This window comes from Phocoena sinus, chromosome 3, assembly GCF_008692025.1.
Source record: "Phocoena sinus isolate mPhoSin1 chromosome 3, mPhoSin1.pri, whole genome shotgun sequence".
NCBI lineage: Eukaryota > Metazoa > Chordata > Mammalia > Artiodactyla > Phocoenidae > Phocoena > Phocoena sinus.
Genome location: NC_045765.1, coordinates 58,198,078 through 58,224,815, shown reverse-complemented (window position 1 = coordinate 58,224,815; position 26,738 = coordinate 58,198,078).

Here is a 26,738-nt window from a genome sequence, read left to right as displayed (position 1 = left end):
TAGCTTTGGACTGGTTGTTCTGGTACAAGCATAACACGACTGAACTTCAGGACAGTGAGCAATTATAGATCTGCCAGGGGGCACATGCTAGAGAACTGCTCTTCTTAATATTGTTTCAAACTAGGTCCTGGGGGCAGGATCAAGTTTTGTGAATGCCAGAGGGCCCTTGAGAATGATCAGCTTTTTGGTCTTGCCAAGCTGTTTTTAGGTCTAGCATGTATTCCTTTTTCCTCCTGGTGACATGCCTTGGCTCTGTAGGCAGCCCGCCCAGATCATGGTTTGCCCCTGTCTGGTTCAGTAAGAGCTCCCTGCAGGGCAAGCCAGCAAAGCGAAGAGCAAAGCATCAGGCCTCAGGGGACCACACACCAGATTACTGGACAGTTGGACCAACTCTTCTAGGTTTCCTCTGTTTCTCCCAAGACATCTCAGAGATGTTTTCTGTCAGATTTATTTCACTGTGCCATGTTTATTTCAGCCATATTTTGTAAGTTAAGCTTTGTATTTAGGAAGCAAATGGTTTTCATGCTAATTTCTCCCCAAAGGCTCTCTAGGCAATGTATAAACCAATATTTGCTTTGCTCCGAGGTACAGGAATAATGATCTTTATGCAAAACACATTAGCTTCTTTGGGCCTCTTTCCTATTTCCAATACACGTTTTTATAAACACATACCTGAAGAATTTTGGCAAATGTACCACTTTTCTTCTTTGTTCACGAGATGTTTGTTAGATTATCTCTAGTATTCAGTTAACTTTCAGTTGGCCAGAAGAAGAGCAGGAAGCTGGTGTGCTTTGGGAGAGTAATGGAGTTGAAGGGCTAATGAGATGATTGCCCTGAAGTTTCCTTGCAGTCCAACAGTGGTCTTGCGGATGGGAGGCCGTGTTACAGATAGGTTATATATAAAGGTATAGAGCCGCAGAGCTGTATTTTAATGCCTGCTCTGGTACTCACTGAATATGTGACCTGGGCAGGCCTCCTAACCTCTCTTAAGCTTGGGGTTTTCAGAATATGGGGATTGATTATCCCTAGATCAGAGGGTTAGTGAAAGGATAATATGAATTGATATGTATATATACCAATAGATGCTTAGCATTGAATCCAGGCTATGTTAAGTATTCATCACAACGTAGCTGTTATTACGACAAAGGACTTCAGTGAAGGGGCTGGCCAGTCTTAATACTATTATTGACTGAGACCCTGACGTCAGGACTTGTGTGAACCTGTATCCGGATTGACAATTGCAGGAAACTAAATATCAACTTTCCAAAAAGCATTGAGTGGATCACTAAAGTCACCGAACAACTGGTTATTTTAATACAGAAAATTGCACCACTAAATAATATTTTGGTCTTACAACTTTCCTCAGCCAATTCTTAAATCACTTCTAAGACCATTTACATGGAGAAAGCCTTAGGTAATATTCTGATACCTGTTCTTCCAACCTGTTTCTCCGCCCTCACCACCCTCTATTTACACACACACACAGTATTACATAAAATCAAATGGGATGATAGCATATAGAATATTTTGTAGCCCTTTTTTTTCACTGAGTGAAGTATTGTGAATATTCCATTCTGCCTAATTAATAGCTGTATGGTGTCAAAAGTTGACTTCATCGACTGTTTGAAATTTAGTTCCATTTTTAAAATATTCTAAGTGACATTTTGATGAAGATCTTGAAACATATATATGTGTACACATTGCTATTATGTTCTTATAAAAACTTCTAGATGCAGAAGTTTGGGGTTCTAGGATATACACATATTTTAGGGCTTTTGTTGCATCTTGTCAAATTTCCATCAGAGATACCAGATCAGTTTATACTCCTGTCCAGTGAATTCTGGTTTCTCCTAACCATTGTTAACTGTGGTATAGTCATTTAAAAAACTTGCCAACTTGAAAGATGGAAATAGTATATCAATCTTCTTTTAATTTGCATATCTTTGATTCTTTTCACACATTTATTGGCTCTTCCTCTTTAGTAAACTGCTATTCCAAACTTTTTTTTTTTTTTTTTTTTTTTTTTTTTTTTTGGTACGCGGGCCTCTCACTGTGGTGGCCTCTCCCGCTCCAGGTGCGCAGGCTCAGTGGCCATGGCTCACGGGCCCAGCCGCTCTGCGGCATGTGGGAACTCCCCGGACCGGAGCACGAACCCGTGTCCCCTGCATCGGCAGGCGGACACTCAACTACTGCGCCACCAGGGAAGCCCCCAAACTTTTTATTTATTAAAAAATTGATAAGTTGTGGGATGAAGTTGGGAATATAATATCTTAACATATTCTGTTGGCTTTCAGGACTGAAAGTAAAGTAAATGTAACAGCAATGATAGACAGTTGCTTCTTCACAACAGAAACTGTGCCCAGTAGAACACAGTGATCTCTGGAGATGTTAAGTGTGTTGTGGACGTCTGACAATGGTTAGAACAAGGTCTTCTAATAGTAAAGTCATGATAATTAAGGATTTAGCCCCCAAATAACTACCAGGAGACAATGAATGAAAACTTCTCCATCTTAAGATATAAAGGTTTATTATGGCTCACCTAGAAATGCTACCTAGACCAGTTTCCAGATATTTTCAGGAAATCTGGAAAGACATTACAGCAAATCATACTTGTAGAACGCTAAGTTAATAGTCATACAAAGACATTCAGAAGTTCAGAGATATATAATATATAAGAAGGTCATATGTATTATATATATAATATATGAGGATATAAAAATAAAATATAGAAGTATATATATATATATGTATATACTTATATATGTATCTACAGAGAGGGAGAGAGAAAGAGAGAGAATGTATGAGAAGGTCATTCTTACATCATTTCTGTTTCTGTTTTATAGTAGGTGTTTCACAAAAGCTGTTGTATGGATGGTGGTCATGGTGACTTTCATGCTTAACTTGCCTCTAGGCTTAGCATTTAAAATGAAAACCTCCGAAGGAAACTTCTACCATAAGGTAATGTGCCCTGGAGATCAGAGAGAGCCCACCCATGTTCAGACCTCATTAAGGTTTATAAATTCACCCTTCCTGGACCCAAACGATTTAAAGTGACATGTCCTGGTTTGTAAGTGAGCATGTGTAAGAGTGTGTGAGAGTGAGTGAGTGTGTGTGTGTGTGTGTGTGTGTTTAGAGGAGCACATGGGAAAACCCTTGATTATAGGGTCACAGCTCGCAACTCTGAATCAAGGGCCAAGAGTTGCAGAATGGATGCTTAAAAGGAGAAATTGTCCATAGAACTTGAGAAATGTAGTTGCAATTTAATTTGCTTCTCCTTCTAAGATCCGAGGACAAGTAAAACACTTGAGTACCTCACCCACGTGAAACAGGCCCAGTGCTCTTATACACACACACACACACACACACACACACACACACACACACTCGTGCACACTCTTGAACGCACCCCTCTTATCCCTAACATAAAGGCTCCATCTTTCACATCCAGCTCTCATGTACACTTTCCTGGGAGGTATACAGGTCACAGATACCTTCTCTGACCCTGCTCTCCAGCTTCATATCATGACCTTAAATCCCTTCTCCTTCAGTTTAAAGAGGAACATGGTAAAGAGATGGACAATTTCTGCTTCAGAGCCTGACAGATAAGGATACAGTCTGACCTCTGCTACTTACTAGCCCTGTGACCTGAAAAAAGTTACCAAAAGAAAAGAACAGTTACCAGCTTCCTGTTCAGTGAAAAAAGCATAAAAATAGCATCACCTTCCCAAGCTAGTCATGTGTATTAAATGTGATAAAATGTGCAAAGAATTTAGCAAGGTGGCACAAAGTAAGTGTGCAATAGTTGTAAGCTCTCATTGTGGTTGTGACTGAAACTCTCCCACATAGAGAGATTCTGCAGTTAATGAAATATTGGCTCTGAACTTCACACAGAAAGGAGGGTGAAAGAAGGGTAGAGGTTTGTAGTATTTAATGATAAAGCACACTTGCTGGACACCTCTGTAGATTCTTTCCCTCAGCTCCTTTCTGTTGCTTCCAGCTGGTTCTCAGAATAAGCCATGTGTGTGTACCTAGTTAACTTTCCACTTAAAAATAAGACAAAGCCACTTTCCTATTTCATTTTAAGAACTGAACAAGGGGAAGAGAATCAGCTGAGGAAACAGTGGTGCACCCCAGGCAGAAGGAGCCTGAGTCATCCTCACTATTAGGCACAGGGCACTCTGCTGGAATTCTAGCCCCCTACAGGCTCCTCTTGGCGCCAGGAACAAGGCAGTCTCTGAGCCAAAGCCATCTCTTCTGCACTGAGGCAAACATCCCAGGCTAATGTAGTTATCAGATCCTTCATCTCATCTGTAAAAGGAAAGAAAGAATGTAACAATATTAAATATTGTTCCTTTTTAAAGTTATCTCCATTTTAATTATAAAAATAACATTTGTTATAGCAAATGTTGGAAATTCCTCCCAAGTACAGTAAAAAAGTTAAATTTATTATAATCACATCATTGTTAAGATATTGGTATATATCCTTCCAGACTTTTACATATATATTAAAAAGATGGGATAATATTTTAGCATCATTTCCCCACTGAATAGAACATGAGTATATGTCCATATAAATAGTTAGATATAAAACATAATTTTGATGGTTCCAGAGTACTCTACCTTGTAATGACATCCTTAGTTCTTTAACCTACGTCTTATTTTTGTGCGTGTGACTTGTTTCTGATTTTTTTTATTCTTATAAACACCTAAGTGATGAACAGCCTTCTGGCTACATCTATGAGCCCGTCTAAGAGCATTTCTTCTGGAAGAAGTAGAATTGTGGGTTAATGGGCACATGTAGTTCTAATGCTTTTGATGTTTTGCCTGGGAAGTTTGCATCAGCTTATACTCTACTAGCAGCCTATAAGATTTAATTCAGACTCAGGGGATAAATCTTAGCCAGGTTAAGCCAGTGGTGGTGAATTCCATATCCCTTTCTAGTGACTCAGTTAGTCATGGGCACATCACACAGTCCTGGTCAGTAAAACTGAAGGGACATCTCCTTGAGGGCATCTAGGAAATGTATTCCTCTTTGATTAAAAGAGACACAGAAGGGAAAACTGTACATTTTTCCAGTTCTTGAAGTGGAAGAGGATGTCTGGAAAGAGCTTCTGCACCCAGAGAGTGGCCATAAGGGCGCATACATAGAGGACAAGAGACAGTGTGCAGAGGATGACAGAGGGGAAGATGAGAAAAGTGAGTCCTTGACAGTGTGGTGAGGCACCAAATTAACCACCAGGGACCGTGTCTAGACCAGACTCTTGTATGAAGTAATAAACGTTCTGATTTTCTGAGCTACATTTATTCAGGTTTTCTGTAATTTGCAGTGAAAAACATCCTACCTGCAAAAATGATATACAATTGGTTTAATGTTCATTTTCTTGATTACAGGGAACTTGAGCTTTTTTTATAACTTGGCCACTTATGTTGCTTCTTTTGTGAACCATCTGTTATGTCTGTTGCCATTTTCCTACAAATGTATTGCCTTCATATTGATTTACTAAATTTTCTTTAAATTTTAACCCTCTGTTTTATGTGTTACAAATATTGTTCCTACTTTCAAACTTTTCAACATATTGAATTTTAAAAATTTTCTATATTTGACCTATGAATCTTTTCTTCCTGCTTTCTTCATTTGATTTTGTGCTTAGTATTTTCTCACACAAAGAACAGATATTCATCTATATTTTGCCCTAGTTATTTCTCGGTTTTATTTTTTATATTAATTCTTTAATATACATTTTGGTGAATAATATGAAATAAAGATCAAGTTTTCAAAGAATGCAGGGAAATCCTAACACTATTGAAAATGACAACACTTCCCCTGTGATTCATAGTATCCTTATCTATATTTGTACTACACCCAGGCCTGTTGGATAGTTTCCTGGTCTTTTTTGTGAATATCTATCTGTTCTCCTCTTATACTAGTTCATACTACTTTAGTAATTGTAACTCTTTTTTTTTTTTTTTAATCAATTTATTTATTTATTTAATTTTGGCTGCATTGGGTCTTTGTTGCTGGGCGCGGGCTTTCTCTAGTTGCGGCAAGCGGGAGCTACTCTTTCGTTGTGGTGCGCGGGCTTCTCATCGCGGTGGCTTCTCTTGTTGTGGAGCACGGGCTCTAGGCATGCGGGCTTCAGTAGTTGTAGCACACGGTCTCAGTAGCTGTGGCTCGCGGGCTCTAGAGCACAGGCTCAGTAGTTGTGGTGCACAGGCTTAGTTCCTCTGCGCCATGTGGGATCTTCCTGGACCAGGGCTCGAAGCTGTGTCCCTTGCATTGGCAGGCGGATTCTTAACCACTGAACCACCAGGGAAGTCGTGTAACTCTTTAATATATTTTGTTATCTGGCAACACAAGCCCAACTTCACTATTACTTTGCAAACTTTTCTGGTGACTCTCACTGATTTTTTTTTTTATGTATGGGTTTTAAAATCATGTTTAATCATGTTTAAATGTCCCCTAAATCCTATTAGGTGGTTTGTTTTTTTTTGGGAGGCTGGGGCTGATTACAGTAAGATTATAAAATAATGTAAAGAGCTGATATCTTTATAACATAGTGACTTCCTGTTCAGGACTGCATTTCATTTGACACACCTTTTAAGTCTTATTTGATTTTCCCCAGTATTTTGTTTTAATTTCTGCATGTAGTTTCTATCCCTTAATGTTAATATTTTCTCTAAATGATTAGATTTTTAGAAAAGTGATGCATTTGCCTCTATGGATTATCAGAGAGGCTTTTTAAAAACTGTACAATACAGATGTCAGTAGCAACTCTTCAGTACTAAATATAGTCAGTTAATTATGCACTTCTCAATCTTTCAAAAATATTAATGCATATTAGACAGAGCAGGATCCATGTAGACACTTAGCTTTCATCAGTGTCCTCAAAGTTATGAACTTTCTGCTGATGCCAAGGTGGCAAACAATCTAATTTTAGTAAAAAAGAAAGATAACCATCATCCAATAAACCTAAAATCTCCCAAAGGTTGGACAGGTTAAGATGATCATACCAATTACTAGATAAATACAGCATCTGCCTATTATATGTTTAAAGTCAAATAAGATGTGAATAAAACTATGTTTACTAAATTACTTAAAAGTATTTGTAAGTCAGTCTCCCACTTGGCATTTTTTACATAAAAATAAGACTGTTTCATAGCACAAGATAAAAGGATAGTATTTGGGGCTTCCCTGATGGCACAGTGGTTGAGAGTCCACCTGCCGATGCAGGGGACACGGGTTTGTGCCCCGGTCCGGGAAGATCACACATGCCGCGGAGCGGCTGGACCCGTGAGCCAGGGCCGCTGAGCCTGCACATCCGGAGCCTGTGCTCCACAACGGGAGAGGCCACAACAGTGAGAGGCCCGCGTACCACAAAAAAAAAAAAAAAAAAAAAAAGGGTAGTATTTGGATGAGCTTTGAAAATACTACACATTCAGAATCTGGTCTTCTTGGGAGAAGCTCAACCATGTTAAGAGGAGCCCCAGCCTCTCCCCCCTGTCTAGAGCAGACTCCCTAAAATTTTAAATTGATGTTACTCCTCACCTGTTTTTAAGTTTTAAGGTCTTATCACTATCATATTATAAATTAAAAAATAACATTTTAATTTGTTTTATGTTCTTTACATGTATATTTTTAGTTATGTTTTTAGAGGTTACTCTAGGGTTTATCATATATATCTAAACTCATAAAAATCAGTATCAAATTTATATTCGCTTAATTCCAGTGATGTATATAAATGTTACTCCTATAAAGCCCTATTCCCGTCCCCTCCTTTTGTGGTATTATTGTTATACATATCACATCCATCAGTGTTACAAACCTAGTAGTACATGGTTAAAATTATTGTTTTACCATCTGCAGTAATTTCCTTATCCCAACGCAGTTTTGCTCCTACCCACCACCTTTGTGCTATTATTGGCAAGTGTTATACACGTATGTTACATTTCTATATGTTATAGGCCCAACATTATGATATTTACATATTATTATATAGTTGCTTTTTAAAACAGCTGTCAGAAAAAAATGAGAAAATATGCATTTATACTGTTTTTTATACCTTTACCAGTGCTCTTTGTTTTATCATGTGGATTTGAATTACTATCTGGAGTCACTTCCCTACGGCCTGGAGAACTTCCTTTATAGTTATTTCTTATCAGGTGGTCCTACTAGCAACAATTCTATCAGTTTTTGTTATCTTGGAAAGTCTTTATTTCACCCTCATTTTTGAAAGATAGCTTTACTGGTTATAGGATTCTTGGTTGATGATTTTTTACTGAGAATTTTGAATGCTGTCCACTGTCTCTGGTCTCCACTGTTTCTGCTGACAAGTCAGCTATTCATATTATTGTGTTATTTTTGTAAGTGCTAAGTCATTTTTCTAGCTGTTTTCAGGATATTCTCCTTGTCTTTGATTTTCAGAATTTCAGACACCGTGATATGTCTTTTTGTGGATCTCTGTTTTTTTATCATACTTGTAGTTCATTGAACTTCCGGGATATGTAGATTATTGTTTTTCAAAAAATTTGGGAAGTTTTCACCATTATATTTTGAATATTTTTTCTGTCCCTCTCTCTCCCCTCTCCTTCTTTTACTCCTTTTATGTGCGTGCTGATACACTTGATGGTGTCTCACATTTCTCTGAGGCTCTGTCTACTGTTTTGTTTTTTGTTTTGTTTTTTCTCGGTGCGCGGGCCTCTCACTGTTGTGGCCTCTCCTTTTGCGGTGCACAGGCTCCGGATGCGCAGGCTCAGCGGCCATGGCTCACGGGCCCAGCCGCTCCACGGCATGTGGGATCTTCCCGGACCGGAGCACGAACCCGTGTCCCCTGCATCGGCAGGTGGACTCTCAACCACTGCGCCACCAGGGAAGCCCCTCTGTCTACTGTTTTTCATTCTTTTTTCACTGTTCTTTGGCTTACACAACCTCTGTGGCTCCATCTTCAAGTTTGCTAATTTTTTTCTGCCAGTTAAAATCTACTGTTGCACCCCTCTAGTGATTTTTTTAAAATTTCAGTTATTGTACTTTTCCACTCCAGAATTTCCACTTGGTTCTTTTCTCATAATTTATATTTCTTTATTGATATTCTCTATTTGATGTAACAGTGTCATTATATCTCCCTTCACTTCTCTAATCATGATTTCCTTTAGTTCTGTGAACAGATTTGGAATGGCTATTTTAACGTCTTCTGATAAACCTGACCTGTGTTCTCTCACAGGTTGTGTTGTTGCTTTTTTCTCCACCAATGTAGCAACTCTGGGCACTGGTCTCCCTCCTCCAGGGCTTGTTACTGTTATTTGCTGGTATATATTTTAGTGTCTGGCTGGATCACTGTAGTGGAGTCTGCTCCCCGCTCCCTTCCCCATCCACAGTGTGAAGCCTCTGGTGTTGCTCCTGAGGGAGGCACAGCTTTGGGTGAGCTCAGTCACCCTGGGATGACAGTGGTTTGGGCAGGACTCTCTTTTTTCCTTTCCCTGATCACATCCACGTACGTGTACATGCCATTGACTGCTCCGTTGTTTTCAACAATGCCCTGAGCATAAATTGCTCTACAAACGAATCCAGTCAAATTGTGGCTCCACGGAAGGACATAGTTTCTGAGGTTGGTGTTTGATGTTTGCTCTGACCCTGGGCGGGGGGTCGGTAGAGGACAGGGGCCTGCTCTCAGCTCTTTTATTCCATGATTTTCTGCTACCAACTAGCCAGCCTATAGTCCAGGCTGTATCTTCATTAAATCCACAGCTCTCCTCCCAAATTTCCTCTCATCACAACCTCCTCTCCTCTTGAGAGCACCTTTGAACTTCTTCGCTCTCTGTTGCAAATGAAGTTAGTTCCTTTGCAAAGATATTAGGAGGTATCTGTTTTATAGTCTGCTTCTCCCTCTCAGGCATAATCTCCCAGCCAGGGCTCTGGAGCTAGAGGTGGAGACAATGACGAGCTGCTCTCTGAGTGACACTTCTGCTCTGGGACCTGAATGCTTATTGTGTGTGGGTGTGGAGAGGAGAGGCTAGTAGCCTGAGGTCCTCCCAGCTTGCCTCTCCTGCCGTGGAACCACGATGCCATGAGCCAGCAAGAGTGTTGAGGGCATCAGTCTTCTCAGCATGCTGTGCCCAAGGTAGAACCTGCATTCCACAAGTGGGGCCTGGGTGGAAGAAGGGAGTCCCCATCTCTCGACTGGATTCAACTGGGACTTAGCATCAGCAACGAGTAGCTTGGGGCATGATGAGAAATGCTGAAGCCTTGCTCCCTCCAGGAAGAAACCCTTTCACTGGGAGCTGGCAGGAGAGGGTGCCCTGTGTTCTTGAGGGCAGCAGTCAGGTGTGGAGCCTCGGCGTTGCTGAGCTAGGAGGTGGGGAGGAAGGAAGGTTTTTGCTCAGATACCACAAACTCTAGTCTTTCTTAACAAAGTTTTCCAGGTTTTCTTGAACATATGTTTCTTCCTCTGCTGTTTATACGTAGGACTATTTCCAGAGGCTTTAAATTGTTGTTTTTAATCATTTCCACCAGTTTCACTGGGGAACAGGTCAGTGGAGCTCATTATGCTGTCCTGCTGGAGGTAGCCCTCTTCTAAGAGGAAAGACTGTGAGCAGTCGGTCTCATTCCCACGATGCAGCCCTGTGCCCTTCCTATAGGTGTAGGTACCTGGTAGGTCATTAAAGCTCATTTATTGACTTGACTTTTCTCAGTTTACTAAAGCTGTATTTCCAGCAGCGTTTATAGTTATAGTTTCTCGTACATACACATAGTTGTGCTAAAAATCTCTTCTATCTATAAACATCAAATATAAGTTAGCATTCTTTCCCTTGAAATAACTCAGAGAAGATTTTTCAGAGTTTATGTTATTCATCGCTTTAAAACACTTGGCATCCAACCTTGCAGTTTACTGAGACTTAATAAAAAATGATTTTTCTGAAGTTTTTACCCAAGTAATCAATTAGATCAGTAGAACCAAGTCACATACCCACTGCTGTGATTTTGTAATCTCCTTCTGGTAGGTATCAAGTAACAGATTTGGATTTATTGGTGATACTGTTTGAAGCTGAAGATAATTAATTATATTACTTTGAACTGTTCATGCTTAATTCCACTTGAGTCCAATCCGGAGGAGGGGCGTGATGAAGGATTACCGACAAAAGCAGGACAAGACTCCATATGCACTTAATTTACATTTAGCTTCTGGCCCATATTTGGGATGGGTTGCATCCATTCACATTCTGTCCAGGGGAGAGGGTCTCCGGCTGTGCTCTCTGCCCCTGCCATTGCTATTACAGTTGTGGGGATTCTCAAAGCGTGGTAACGTTTGTTGAAAGTACAGATTGCTGGGCCCCATCCCGGAGATTCAGGTTCAGTAGATTCAGGGTGTGGCACAGGAATCTGCCTTGTTAAGAGTCTACTGGGCTGCTTCTAATACAGGTAGTATCCACCAGCACTCACGCTGAGGAGCACTGAGCCAGGTGCCACTCAGCGGGCACATCATCCAACTCTCCTTGCTCTCATTTTCTCCGGGCCAAACATACGAGCGCTCGATTTCCCAGTTGCTCATTGACTAGGAAAGAACGTGGTGGTCATGTTGACATTCTACTTATTAGCTTCTTTGTCATTACAGATTCATAACTTTATATTTTATTAAATATCTGTTTACAGACCAAGTTTGAATCCACCCAAATCACCAAGGCTATTAATATTAAGAGGTAGCTGTCTTTATACCTACAGATTTCAGATCATCTGACCACTCCTGGGAAGAATGTAAGCCACCTTTCTGAGAGCAAGCTGGCATTAAGGGCACCAGTATCTGGTATCTTGACTCTCTCAGTGATGTGTAGAACACAGCAATTCCTTTTTCTCTTTAAGAAAGGAGATAGGATGGTAAAAAGATTGAGTATAGGCTTCAGAGTTGGGCAGACCTGGGTTTGAATCCTTTCTGAGCAGTGTAGACTTACTTCAGTTGCTTATTCTCTTTGAGCCTCAGTTTCTTCATGTGCAAAGTAAAAGTCATAAATTCAATAGGTAAGAATCTCTGGTTGAGTCAGGATACCCACATTAATCTGGCAAGATACATACATACATACATACAAACATACATAGGAATATCTTGACTCCAAAAGCTCTGAGGTAGGGCTAGCCTTAGGCAGAGTCGAATCTAGGAATTCAGATGAGTTCATCTGAACCCATTTGCTCCCCATCTCTTGACTCTGTGTTCCTCCCTGTAGACTGCATTCTCAAGCTCCCTGTGGCTGCAGCCGGCAGCTCCATTTATACATATATCTTTCCAGGTTACTAACGTCCAGCGGGAGAGAACAAATGCTTGTGCCCTCCCTGAGCAAGGATCTCGTTGTAAATCATTCTCTTTGGGCCAAATGCCCATCCCTCAATCAGTCACCACGACTAGGGAAACATGATGTTCTGATTGGCCAGGCCTGGGTCCCATGACCTCTTGAAGCTAAGGATACGTCAACTCCACATGCATCACATGGCTGGGAATAGTGTGGCCTCCAGAGGAAAAAGGAAATGCTGCCACCAAAAGGGAGAGCTAGAGAGAATACAGGACCAACAATCTGTAGCTGTCCAATACATGAAGACCTACATCACAGGTCTTAAATGAGGTAAACCTGGTAAATCGCCAGGCACACAGTAAGTATTCAGTATGTGATGATGGTTTAGAAAATAAACCATTTCTTACAGTGTTCCGCATCCTGTCTTTATCATAAGCTATTACTTGTTAGGAGCATCATCTCCTAAAGGAGAAAAAGATGACCTGAAGTCATTTTTTTTTCCCCCTAAAGTCTAAGTGGAAACAAAGTTCTTAAGACGTCCGAGTCTTTCCAAGGTTGAATTCCTGTAGAGAGAGGTCAAGGTAAAACAGAGGAAAAGTGGAAAAAGAAAGGGGAAGGGAGGCATAGCGCACTGCTGGCACACAATGAGAGCTGGGTTTGAATCCTAGTTCCGAGACTCTCTGAGCCTCAGTTTCTTCATCTGTATATTAGAAATGATGAGTACTGCCCACTTGCTTCTATAGTGATGACCAAATAATATGATGGCTGTGAAAAATAAAGAATTACAAAGGGAAAAAAATTAAATAGTCAAATTACTATGAAGAGAATACTAGCTATATTGATATGCTAGGTACGATTGAATATTGACTGTCTGGGGGCCAGGCACTGTGCTGAGTTCTTTAACATATGTCATCTCATCTAATTCTTGCGGTCATCCTAGGAGGCAGGTACTATTATCGCATCTTCACTTTACAGATGAGGCTCAGAGAGCTTGCATAGCAGACTCAAGATCACACAATTTATAAGCTGGGATTCAGTTTAGGTCTCTGATTACTTCTTTCCATTCAGCCTTGTAGCGTGCCTTTTCTTTTTAGTCCGATGCCCCTGTGAATGTGCTGGGACAGCTGTGGATGGCTACTTACATCTCTCTTACCCAGTTATCTCCAGTCACATGTACACACACAGTCACGTTAGCACATGCCCCTTCCTCCTCCCCCTTTTCAGTGGAGTCACTTTCTCCTCCACTTCATGTTCACTAGTCAGAAGTTTCTCCAGGTGAAGGAGACAGCCCTAGACATCAGAATCTGCACAGACTACCTTTCTGCAGCAGCCAGGATATTGGTAGCCTCCCAGGAGCAGAGGTGTAGGGGAGCACCTTCCCCACTAGTCTCTGCCTGCCTGCTCTTGAAGAGCTGCTCTGTGTTTACCTTCAGTAAAGTGTACTGGTTGCCAGGAGTCCAACTCAATAGAAATTCAATGGCCATTAGGAGAGATTTACGATGACCTGAACCATAGAATTTGGACTCATCATATTTATCGTATAAAGAACCATTCTAAGAGCTAGAGGGGGAACAGAGGGAAGCTTCTGTGTGCCAAGCTTATATGTACAGATTGCACAGTCACAAATTGGATGCATTTCCCCATAAAACCCTATTTTATGGCTTCACGTAATTACTTTGTCCCTGGGCCTCCATGCATTTCAGGCGTTCGGCACAGGCAATCATTCTAGTCTGATCAGAACTTTATTCTGGTACAAGATGCCATGTCTCTGATTTCCCAGGTAGTTCCCATGAGAGTACCTGAACTTCTCATCCATGTGTCCTGATTTTTGTTCTCATGCATTTGGGCCCATTAAGGCTCATTACACTCTTGAGTCAGGCCTCTTACCAGCTCCTGAACTTCCCTGATGCATGATGTGGGGCAGATATAGGAATACTTGGGGGCTATACTCCTGCTTTGAAACAAGGCAGAAACACAGCACGGAGAATTTAAGCAAGTTGCCAAAGGTCACACAGCTGGTGAGTAGTAAAACCATGTTTTGGTGCTAAAAAGTCTGGTCTCAGAGGCAGTGCTCTTAGCTACTACTCTGTCATTGCCTCTGATAGCAAGTATTCAACCAGTGTCACTTCCTCTTTTTCTCCTTTTGTATAATAAACTGTACTGGCAATAAGGCCTTGATTTCTGTTTGGAGTCGTGAAATCCTTATTGCAAGCCACTCCTTTGAATCTCAAAAACCCTTACACAGAGAATCTCAAACTTGGCTTTCTGTTGTAATCACCTGGGGAGCTTCAAAAAGGAGTAATATCTAGGTCTCATCCTGAAGGTTCTGAGGGAATGGATCTGGGCTGCGTCCTGAGCATGAGGGTTTTTGAAGGCTCCTTAGGTAATTCTAATGCACAGCATGGCTAAGAAGCCTGGCTCTAACAGGCCTGCCCAGCAGCACGTTCACCTGGCCAGGACCATCGCACTCCATCTGACCAGATTTTATCTCCAGGTGTTGGTGACACAAGCAGACACACACAAAATATGTCAGTTTAGACACACAGCCAAAGGGAAAATTCAGGTCCATCACATTTCCATAACACAGCTTCACACATATGCCTGTAGCTGCCGGATCCGTTTTTGCACGTCCCTTCACCGCTGGGCCCTTGAAGGGTATGTGTTTAGGTGTAATAGCACGGTGCTGTGTCTCAGCCTATTTATACTAATCCCTATAGTTGGTGAAACTGTCACTTCATAAACGCCATTGTAATATGAAGGGCTTTTCTAAAAATAGAGTGCTTTGTCTTCCAAAGTCTATGCCACCTGGAACTGTAGAATGCACACAGCTCCAGTGCAACTACAGTAAAGGGGGAAACCTGCTTTTACCTTATTTCTGTTTTCCACCTGCCAGTGCTTCTGGATAGCCTTCCCACCTAGTGGAGCCAGGAAAATATTTAGCAATTTGAATTTTTATATTCCCAAGTAAAATCATGGCAGGGCTTGTGAGAAAGCTCGGCCACGCCCAGGAAAGCGACTGGCTCCTCCTTCTGGAAAGCCAGCCCCTTCTCCTCAGAAGAGAGTCTGAAATGAACACTGCTTCCAGTGAGCTATGTTTGATAGGCTGCTGAGGGAGGTAAGGTGGCCATGGAAAGCCAGAGCTCAGGATTCGCTCACACATCCATCCACCAACATGTTCATGCCACGAGCACCTGCCCTAGCCTCTGGCAGGCCCCAGGGACCAGCAGTACACAAGGCGAGCGTGGCCCTGCCTTATGGGGGCTCATGGGCTAATGAGGAGGACGGACGTTACATGATCAAGTCACATAAATACACAACTACAAATTGTGATACGTGCTGAGAAAGAAAAAAAAAGATGCTATGAGACAAAGTAGTAGAGGAAATCTCCTTGAGATTGGATGGTGGTGGAGGGACGGGGCAGCCACCCCAGGCCTAAGGGATGAGTCAGATGTGGCTAAGGGAGAGGGAGAGGAGTATTCGGGAAGGGGGCTTTATGAGGGCACGCTTACCCGTCCCTCAAGGAATTAGCAGGACTGGAGGCAGTGAACCAGGGCAGGAAGGATATTAGGAGGGTGGGAGAGGGAGGTAAGGACAGACCACTTAGGGCCTTGGAAGCCAAGGGGGCAACTTGGGATTTTATCCTGAGCCCCCTAGGAGCCTTGAGGGCGGTTTAAGTGGGGGTCTGCTGGGGGAGTAGATGGAGAGATTACATGACCACTGTTTGCCTTACAGGTGGAAAAAGGATTGGAGAAGCACTAATGGATGTGAGGACACAGGAGGGAAGGTGAGAGGTGATGGCTCACAGCATCTTCGCCCTTCTGATCAACCTCACCTTTCTCTTGCCTGTATCCTTGAGGACAGGGAGCAGCAGGTATGTCCGTTGCGAGTCAGCACTTGTGTTTTCTGTATCTGGAGGGATGAGGCGGCCAGGATGGAGTGTGGCCCTGCCACTGTGTCCTTATTCTCATGCACACTGTCCTCTAGGACCGGCAGAGCTGCAGGTCTGCTTCCCACCTGACCTGCAGGATTCTTGCCCTTTTGTGTCTCTGTCCTTTGGTGATAAACAAACGCCTGGTATGAATATATTTACCCATCTATCTAGCTCTTGTCTGTCCCCTTTCTTGCAGCCTTTCTGCCAGTGTCTCAGTCTGGGCCCTGACCTCCTTTCGCCTGGCTTGCTGTAGTAGATTTCTAACTTCCCTCGCAACTGGGTTTGGAACCTCCACTGTCTTCTGCTAATCAGGCCTATCTTGAAGTCTGACTCATCCTTCCAAACCCCAATCTTCAGAACATCACTCGCCTGATGTTTCCTTGGCTCATCGTTGCAGAACTGAGGTTCTTTCATTTGCATTCAGGTCTCCTGCTCCCTGGGTTCTCGACCAGACAGGACCGTTCTTTATTCTGGGACCATGGTCTTTGGTCTCCTCTCTTTTGTCTTTGGCATATGCTGTGCCTGACAGACTTGAGTGATCCCTTCTGTGAGGGACAGGAGCGTATCCTCATGTGATTTACTCCCCAGCCTCCATCCTCACTCTGCCCTGCTTGTTCTGGGAGGGCAGATACCATAGCTTGTCCCTCCCTGTCGCTGCCCACCTTAGTCATGGGGTCTGGAGACACTGAGCACACTTGGACACGTGCACCTGGAATTTTCTTCCATTTTCACCCATCCTCGGGGAATGCTATCAGTTTAGCAATCGATCAGAGCTGAGAGACACCCGTGTTCTTTACCTCTAGAAGCTCACTTGCTTTCTCATCCTGCTTTGTCTCTTTCAGCACCAATCATGCCAGTCAGTGTTTTCTTTTAACAGAATAGAGGGCTCGAGAGACATCTCTCTCAGCCAGTGTAACAGTATTTGCAGCAAGCCTTCCACCGTGTCAGCCCCTCAGCTCCAGAAGTCGCTTCCTCAGTGATGGGAAGCTAGAAGAGGACCAGTTCCATTTTCACCTGCTCTGCTTGCAAATGGCCACAAATTGATAGTGCGAGCCAGCTGTTGGTTGACTCGGCTCCACTGAAGGGAGTGAAAGCCTTGAATGTGTTACCTTCTCTGGGTCCCTGGTGGGTTCACGGGCTGCCACGTCTGCAGAGCCGTGTTAAGTGGGGATGTCATAAGGCATCAGCAGATCGTTAGCTGATGCAGAGAGTACCCTTGATGAAGTGTCAGGAAGCATCACCATGGCCCCTGAATGGCATGGCTTCCAGCATTGCAGCTTCTGATTGCTGATTTCTCGAGGACCTTACTAGGCTTCAGGGACATCACAGCTCTTAAATGTCAAAGAAAATAGGGACAGTGCCACCCAGGACTTACCGGGGAAATGTCTGATGACAACTTGACAGGCATGGGGCAATATTCTCCAAAAGGTCTGTACCGTCCCCAGTGTCCTGACTTCCTCTGCACACATCTTCTTAACTTTCAAACTCCATTCAACAAGAAATTATTGAGAATACTGACAATACCCAACACTGGTGAGGATTTGGAGCAACAGGAATTCTCATCTGTTGTTGGTTGAAGTGTAAAATTGTACAACCACCGCTCTGAAAAAGGTTTTCATCTTATAAGACTAAGTATACGTTTGTCCTATGATCCACTCTTAGGCCTTGCCCCAAGAGAAATGAAAACACATTAATAGAAAGACTTTTACTCAGATGTACATAGGAGCCTAAGTGTTCACTAATAGAAGAATGTATAAAGAAAGTATGACATAGTCATACAGTGAAATACGGCACAGCAATAACAAGGGACACACTACTGATATATGCCGCAAGGTGGATGAACCTGGAAAACATGATGCTGAATGAAAGGAACCTTACACAAAAGAGGACAGATTGTGTGATTCCATTTATGTGGAATTCTAGAACAGGCGAAACCAACTTATAATAGAAATAATCAGAACAGTGGTTGCCTCTGAGGGAACTGAGGGCAGGGATCAACTGGGAGGGGCCATGACAGAACTTTCTAGGATGATGGTACTGTTCTCTATCTTGATAGCAGTTTGGTTTACTCAGGTGCCTGCATTTGTGGAAACTCAGAACGTACACTTAAAACTTGTGCATTTCATTGTATGTAAATTTTCATCAAGAGAGAAAACTGTACACAAATATTAACCTTAATGATTTTCACGCTGAAGTATTTAGGAGGAAGTATGCTATTGTCTACAATTTACTTTGAAACAAAAAACATAAGATGGATCGGTGGATGGATAGGGGGATGGGTAGATGGATGAATATGTGATAGAGCAAGTATAGTTGAGTGTCAATGCTAGGACGTAAATGATGGATGTATAGGTATTCATTGTAAAATTCTTTCAACTTTGCTGTATGGTGAAAGGCCTGAAAGTAAGGCTCAGTATTATGTGCTGCCTTGACATCTGGTAAAATCAGGAGGGCCTCGAATGGCCTTATCTCAGGTTCCCCTCCCCACTCTGCTTGCATGGATAAGGTCCCCAGCCAAACAGTCCTCTTTACTCAGGGCACCAGATGCACTGCCTGTAGATGCAGTCCCTGAGTTGGGGGCCTCAGTTCCCTGCTAGTCTGAGGAATTATTCAACCAAGTCAGTCCCATCCTCCCATGGGGCCAGGGACACCCCACCTCCTTGATACTACAAAGCTTGCTCACAGCCCTGGTTGCCCACTCTGTTCCTGGAGGCAACCTCTATGGGATCCTGTCCAGTGTGTGGTGTCCTCCTCCCCAGGCTGTGAGTATATGTGACTAATTTGGGACTGACATGTACACACTGCTGTATTTAAAATGGATAACCAACAAGTACCCACTCTGTAGCACAGGGAACTCTGCTCAATGTTATGTGGACGCCTGAATGGGGATGAGAGGGGAGTTTGCGGGAGAATGGATACATGTATATGTATGGCTGAGTCGCTTTGCTGTGCACATGAAACTGTCACAGCATTGTTAATCAGCTATATTCCAGTATGAAATGAAAAGTTTTTTAAAAAAGAAATACGAAAGAAAATATCTCATCTGTCCCGTGTCGGGTGTTGTGTGTCCAGCCATCCCCATCACTCCAGGGTGATTCCCTCCATGGCAGATGGAGTGAATAGGAGACAATTAAAACTTGCTATATGTTTGAAATTTTACTTTAAAATGTTGGGAAAAAAATGTATGTGCCCAGTAATGAACGATGTTACAAAGGAGAAAGCATTGCTTCTAACTTTATTGAGCTTAGAGTTTACTTAGGGAAATTCTTAGTAGTATTAAACCACACACTGGGCACTTAAATGTGGCACACACTTTACCTGCTCTCTGTCGTTAAATCCTGACTTGCCCAGCATCTGTCAGTGAGTAGAACAGTATGAGAACTAATGTATGAGAACCTAGTGGCCTGAGGGTAGAAAGTCCTGCCCCACTTACTAGCTCCGTGACTTCTAGGCAAATGACTTCCCTCTCTGGGCCTCTATGCTTTGTGTATAAAAAAGAAAGGTTGCCACAATTCACCCTTCCAGCTCTAACAGGCTAAAGATCTGTAATTTTGAAATCAGTGTGCTTATAATTACCTTATGACAGGAGAAAGGAAAGAGGCATCTTATTTCTGGGTCCCGGATCCCTGCATTGTCACTCATTTGGGAAATAGTTTATTCCAATGCAAACTTACCCCCTAGTTTCCACCTGAACATAAACCCCCAAAGAGCAGGAAGTTATTTACCTGACTAATTTAATCATCTGGTTTTGAGAATTTGCACATCAGCCAGGGAAATAGCTTTTTGGTTGCTGCTGTTACACTAATACTTCCCACTGTGAATCACATAGTCAGATAATTCAACCCAGCTTCCTTCTGGACAATCGTTTAGAGGCGAACCATGGTTTTCCTCTAACTCTCAGGAAGGTTAGTGTGAGGATTTCATACAGGGACAGGCCACATCTGTGCAATGAAGCTGAGCGTGTGACTAAGCAGTCTGGATGTGTGGATAAAATTGTCACACGTGGTCAGGACAGATTCGCGGCATGTCTGCAGAGATAGCAGTTTTTTTCCTTTTATTCTTCTCAGGCTTCAGCTCTCTGAAGATCGGTGAAAGACGATGGCTGATCTGGGGCATATTCACTGAGGACAAAGAGAGCCAGATTGTGCTTTGGACACATCATTCTGAGGTGCATTAAAATCTGGCTGAAAGCTTGTGGGAGAAAGGACAGATAGTCCCAATTATCTGCAGATACCCACATACCTCTGCCTCTGAAAATAGTCAGTGACCCATCACCGATGGGAATGTTTTCACTGTAGGAGGACTGGGCTCGCTCTAAACCAGGATTTCTCAGCCTCAGCACTAGTGATATTTTGGAGATTGTTTTTCATGTTGGGAGCCTATCCTGGGCATTGTGGGATGTTTAGCACCATCCCTGGCCTCTTATCAGTAGATGCCAATAGTATCTCCCTAGTTGTGACAACTAAAATGTCTCCAGACATTGTCAATTTCCCCAAGCTGGGAATCACTGCTCTAAACCATCCATACTCCCTTTACTTCACTTCTGGAGACCAAGCTAGACATTTATGAAAAGGTTGGGTAGGGTAAGGGAAGGAGCAGATGCTTCACCACCCTGACCTCAGGCGGCTGTGAAGAAAGCTTAGTTTCTAAAGAATGCCCTCAACTTGGCACACATTTTTTAAATTGTGGTAAAATACACGTAACATATAATTTACCATCTTAATCATTTTTAAATGTGACGTTGCTAAGTCTGTATATATTGTTGTACAACAAATCTCCAGACCTTTTTCATCTTCCCAAACTGAAACACTGTGCCCACTGGACAACTTCCCATTTCTGTCTCTACCCAGCCCCTTGGAAATTACCATTCTACTTTCTCTCTCTTTGAGTTTGACCACTCTAGGTATATCACATAATTGGAATCATACAGTATTTGTGTTTTTTTGACTGGTTGTCACTTAACATCATGTCCTTAAGGTTCATCCATGTTGTCAGAATTTTCTTCCATTTTAAGGCTGAATAATACTTCACCATACTGATTATTCATTCATCTATTGGTGAACCCCCTTGGGTTGCTTTGGGCTATTGTGAATAGTGGACATGGATGTTCAGATAGCTGTTCAATATCTCGCTTCAATTCTTTGGGATATATACCCAGAATTGGAATTGCTGGATCAGATGGTAATTCTAGTTTTAATTTTCTGAGGAACTGCCATACTGGTTTTCATCGTAGCTGTACCATTTTACTTTCACAACAAGAGCACACAAGTATTCCAATTTCTCTATATCCTAGTGAACACTTGTTATTTCTGGTTTTTTTTTTTTATAGTAGCCATTCTAATACAGGTAAGGTAGTATCACATTTGGTTTTGATTTGCATTTCCCTAAAGATTAGTGATGCTGAGCATCTTTGCATATGCTGGTTGGCTTGTATATTTTTGAAAAAATGTCTATGCACATCCTTTGAACATCTTTTAATAGAGTTATTTGGTTTTTTGTTGTTAAGTTGTATGAGTTCTTAATATATTCTGGATATTAACCCTTTATTAATTATATGGTTTGCAAATATTTTCTCCCATTTCTGGGTTGCCTTTTCATTCTGTTAATTGTGTTCTTTGATGCACAGAAGTTTGTTTGTTTGTTTGTTTTTACTTCACGATTCCATTTATATATCATTTTTTAAAACATCTTTATTGGAGTATAATTGCTTTACAATGGTGTGCTAGTTTCTGCTTTTCAACAAAGTGAATCAGCTATACATATACATATATCTCCTCCCTCTTGCGTTTCCCTCCCACCCTCCCTATCCCACCCCTCTAGGTGGTCACAAAGCACCCAGCTGATCTATGCTATGTGGCTGCTTCCCACTAGCTATCTATTTTACATTTGGTGGTGTATATATGTCCATGCCACTCTCTCACTTCGTCCCAGCTTACCCTTCCCCCTCCCCGTGTCCTCAAGTCCAGTCTCTACATCTGCGTCTTTATTCCTGTCCTGCCCCTAGGTTCTTCAAAACCTTTTTTTTTTTCAGATTCCATATATATTTGTTAGCATACGGTATTTGTTTTTCTCTTTCTGACTTACTTTACTCTGTATGACAGACTCTAGGTCCAACCACCTCACTACAAATGACTCAGTTTTGTTTCTTTTTATGGCTGAGTAATATTCCATTGTATATATGTGCCACATCTTCTTTATCCTTTCATCTGTCGATGGACACTTAGGTAGCTTCCATGTCCTGGCTATTGTAAATAGAGCTGCAATGAACATTGTGGTACATGACTCTTTTTGGTTTTCTCAGGGTATATGCCCAGTAGTGGGATTGCTGGGTCATATGGTAGTTCTATTTTTAGTTTTTTAAGGAACCTCCATACTGTTCTCCATAGTGGGTGTATCAATTTACTTTCCCACCAAGAGTGCAAGAGTGTTCCCTTTTCTCCACACCCTCTCCAGCATTTATTGTTGGTATATATATTTTTTTTTTTAATTATTTATTTATTTATTTATTTATTTATTTTGGGCTGTGTTGGGTCTTCGTTTCTGTGCGAGGGCTTTCTCTAGTTGCGGAGAGCGGGGGCCACTCTTCATCGCGGTGCGCGGGCCTCTCACTATCGTGGCCTCTCTTGTTGCGGAGCACAGGCTCCAGACGCGCAGGCTCAGTAGTTGTGGCGCACGGGCTCAGCCGCTCCGCGGCATGTGGGATCTTCCCAGACCAGGGCTCGAACCCGTGTCCCCTGCATTAGCAGGCAGACTCTCAACCACTGCGCCACCAGGGAAGCCCCTATTGTTGGTATATTTTTTTGATGATGGCCATTCTGACTGGTGTGAGGTGATACCTCATTGTAGTTTTGATTTGTATTTCTCCGATGATTAGTGACGTTGAGCATCCTTTCGTGTGTTTGTTGGCAATCCATATATCTTCTTTGGAGAAATGTCTATTTAGGTCTTCTGCCCATTTTTGGATTGGGTTGTTTGTTTTTTTGATATTGAGCTGCATGAGCTGCTTGTAAATTTTGGAGATTAATCCTAATTTTGATGTAGTCCAATTTACTTTTGTTGTTCACGCCTTTGGTATCATATCCAAGAAATCCTTGCCAAATACCACATCATGAAGCTTTTCCCCTATGTTTTCTTCTAACGGTTTTATAGTTTCAAGTCTTAGGTTTAGGTCTTTGACCCATTTTGTGGGGTAACACACACTTCTATATTTAATATTATCATGTGACATAGTTCTCTGAGGCCTGAGGCAGCCAGGCCTCACCTGGTCACTTACGCATGGAGTCATGGTTACCCTGATAAGCTACATTTCCCAGGATCGTTCTTCTCTAGCTACAACCTCCTGTAAAATCCCTGTCACCATTCTTTTTTTTTTTAATGAAATTTGTTTTTACATTTTTATTTTTATTTTTTTGGCCACGTGGCTTGTGAGATTTTAGTTTCCCCACCAGGGCTCTAACCCGGGGCCCCAGCAGTGGAAGCTCAGAGTCCCAATCCCTGGACCACCAGGGAATTCCCTCCCTGACACCATTTTGGGAGTACCAGCAGGGCCCACATGTGAGCTCACAGGCAAACTTGGTCAGCCACTGTAGTTAAGTGCCCTTTCAAAAGGGCATCAACTGGGCATCATCAAGTCCAGTGAATATCACTGCCTTGTCCAGACCTAAATCATCTCTCAACGATTGACACTCCTGCCAGGCATGCCTCTACTTTTCATTAAGCACTGCCATTTCCCATAATCCACTGCTGCCACTGCCACCAACTCGTGTGGGGACTGCCAACGCCATCCTGGAGCTGGGTGCCAGAGCTGTGTGGGAGATTGGATTGACGTGCGGGCACGTGTCTACCTCTCTATGGTGGTACATTGTCCTAAAGGGGCTACCCAGCTTGGATTTTGTTTTTTGTTTTACTTTAGCAATATAGAACTTTCAGCATTTGCTGCCCATGTCCTCTGTCCCTAAAACCAGACGTGAATGCATGGGGGTAAAGCTAAGCTTGTGACATCCAGTGGCAGGGCAGCCACCATGCCATGCTCAGACCCAGCTCCAGTAACAAAGCTTTGTAACAGGCTGAAGCTGGTGGAACCTAGCTCCTCTTTCCCTTGGGATGAGTACTTTCCCATCATGGTCCCCAGTCCCTCATGCACGTGGACTTTTGTCTCTCTGCCTTTCAGTACTCCAGCTTAGCGTTGCCCTAAAACCCCCCACCTGAATTCTATTAGAACAGTCGTGAGCTCAGGAGAGCAGCTTCCCTGCCATGCTGAGGCTTCGCTGTGAATTATTCATGGCACTGAATAAAGCTCCAGTGTAGGGTGTTCCCAAGCAGGTACATAAATCTCATCTATGAAGAATCTCTATGCTTTACTTAAAAGGGATATTTATCATATACCATGCAATATTTATGAGTTAATTTGAATCCCACAACGGAACAAAATACAATATCTACCAGAAAACACCAGTAATCCTTCCATTATGCACCACTGTTGACACACTGTTAATTTCATTCTAATTGCACAATCTACTCACTGAAACATTAGCATCTGTATGGCAGTAATTCAAAATGTTCCAGCTGAGGGGGATGGGAAAACAATGCAAAATATGCTGGCAGTGAAACCATGAAAAACATGGAATTAGGAATTTCAGCATCTGGCTGCCAGCACCTGTGAGGTAGACAGCAGGGTTAAGTGGCACCAAAAGCCATAGAACTTTCCCCTAGTTGAAGAGAAAAATGATTTTGCTTTGTGCCTAAACCTCTCGCCGGAGTCATGAATGGGTTCTCTAAAGTTATATGGATAATTAACAGGCGCATTAGTAAAGAGGTGTTCAGTGAGGCTTTAATGAGATGATGCAAGGAGAGCACGCAGCAATAGCCTGGTATTTAGCTCAGTAAATACTAGTTTAAAAAACTTTCTATTCCTTTTTAAATGTACACTGAGTGCACCCTGTTGTATGGAAGAAAGGAAATGTGCTTTGGAATCCTACAGTTGTGATCCAGTGACAGTACTTAACAAAATAGCCCCTCTTCATTTACCCTGAGAACCTCATCTTCCTCATCTATAAAATGGAGACGCCATTACCTTCAAAGAATTGGTGTGAAGATTAAGTGAGATAATACAGTGCCTAGCAGAGTGCCTAGTTCATCACCATCATCATGATCATCATCACGTAGCAGCCATAACAGATAATGTTTGTTGATCGCCAACGGTATGCCCAACACTTAGCTTAACATCCCTTCTCCAGAGCTTCTATTATATCTATTTGATAGATGAGGAAACTGAAATTCTTACAGGTTAAGTGACTTGCCCAAGGTTGCATAACTAATAAACACTCATTTTTTTAATTGAAGCCACATTAGTTTGACGCTCAGGCTCGTGAACTTAATCACTCTGCCAAATTGACTTGTCCCTTTGTCGCAGGACTTTCAATGATGCTCAGTGGCTTGGGATCTGAGAATCCAGACAGAAAGGCTGACTGAAGGTAGGGATGGATGAGGCAGGAGGATGGGAGAGGGAAAAGTTAATGGTCCCAGGGAGTACTCTATTGAGATGGCTGTCTGTGAAATGACTTAGACAAGCAGGTGTGTGCATGTGTGGGTGGGGGAGAGGGATATAGAATAGATGCTAGGAAACTGACATGAAGCCAAAAGAGTAATGAACTGAGGAAATTGAGCAAGTCAGGTGATTAGAAGGCAAGATAAAGTTCCCAACTATTCACCCAAGAGGTCTCTTCTTCAAGCAGCTGTGGATCCAATGGCTTGTAAAGGCTCCTTAGTGAAAAGTGGAAACACACCCTTGTGTTATGCTGACTGGATTCTAACAGTGTGATACCTGTAGAAATGAAACCATGTCCAGAGGAGGAAAGCCATGGTAATCTCAGCATCACTCTCAATGTAAATACCTTCCTCTAAAAAATTTTAGGAGGGAAGAAAAATGCATGGTTGAGAATCTTAACAGCATAGGAAATATAGAATTGAGAGGACCAACGTCATAGAAACCCTATGAACACCCTTATAAAACTTTCACATTCATCACTACAAAATAAATCCAACTCAGTCCAATTAAAAGAATATCAGCTTTGGTTAATACATTTAAAAATAACGTTAAAAAAATAAAAATAACGTTAACTAGTACTATACAATTAATTTATGTGTCATGGAAAATTTTAATATTACCCTTCCTTGAGGCTTCAGAAGAATACCTGGAAATTCATTTTGCTTTGTCATAGACATATTTTTTGCTATTTGATTTTCAATCTAAATGTATCATTCCTTTTTGATGAGATGACTCAGACTTTTTGACTCCCATCCCCCTGGTCTTATTGTGGTCCCAGGGACTGAGCCCTAAGTACAAGCGCATCCATCAGTATCCTCCTAGAGATTTGTGCAACTCAGCTCTCCCTTCCAAACACATGTCAGAATGTAGCTGTGAGCCCTGGTTGACCTCCTTTAGCTTTTTCTACTCTCTCCCGAGTCTTCACCATAAAAAACCTCCATTCTACTTTGTTCTTTTCTATTCTCAAGCCCTGATTTCTGCTTTTTA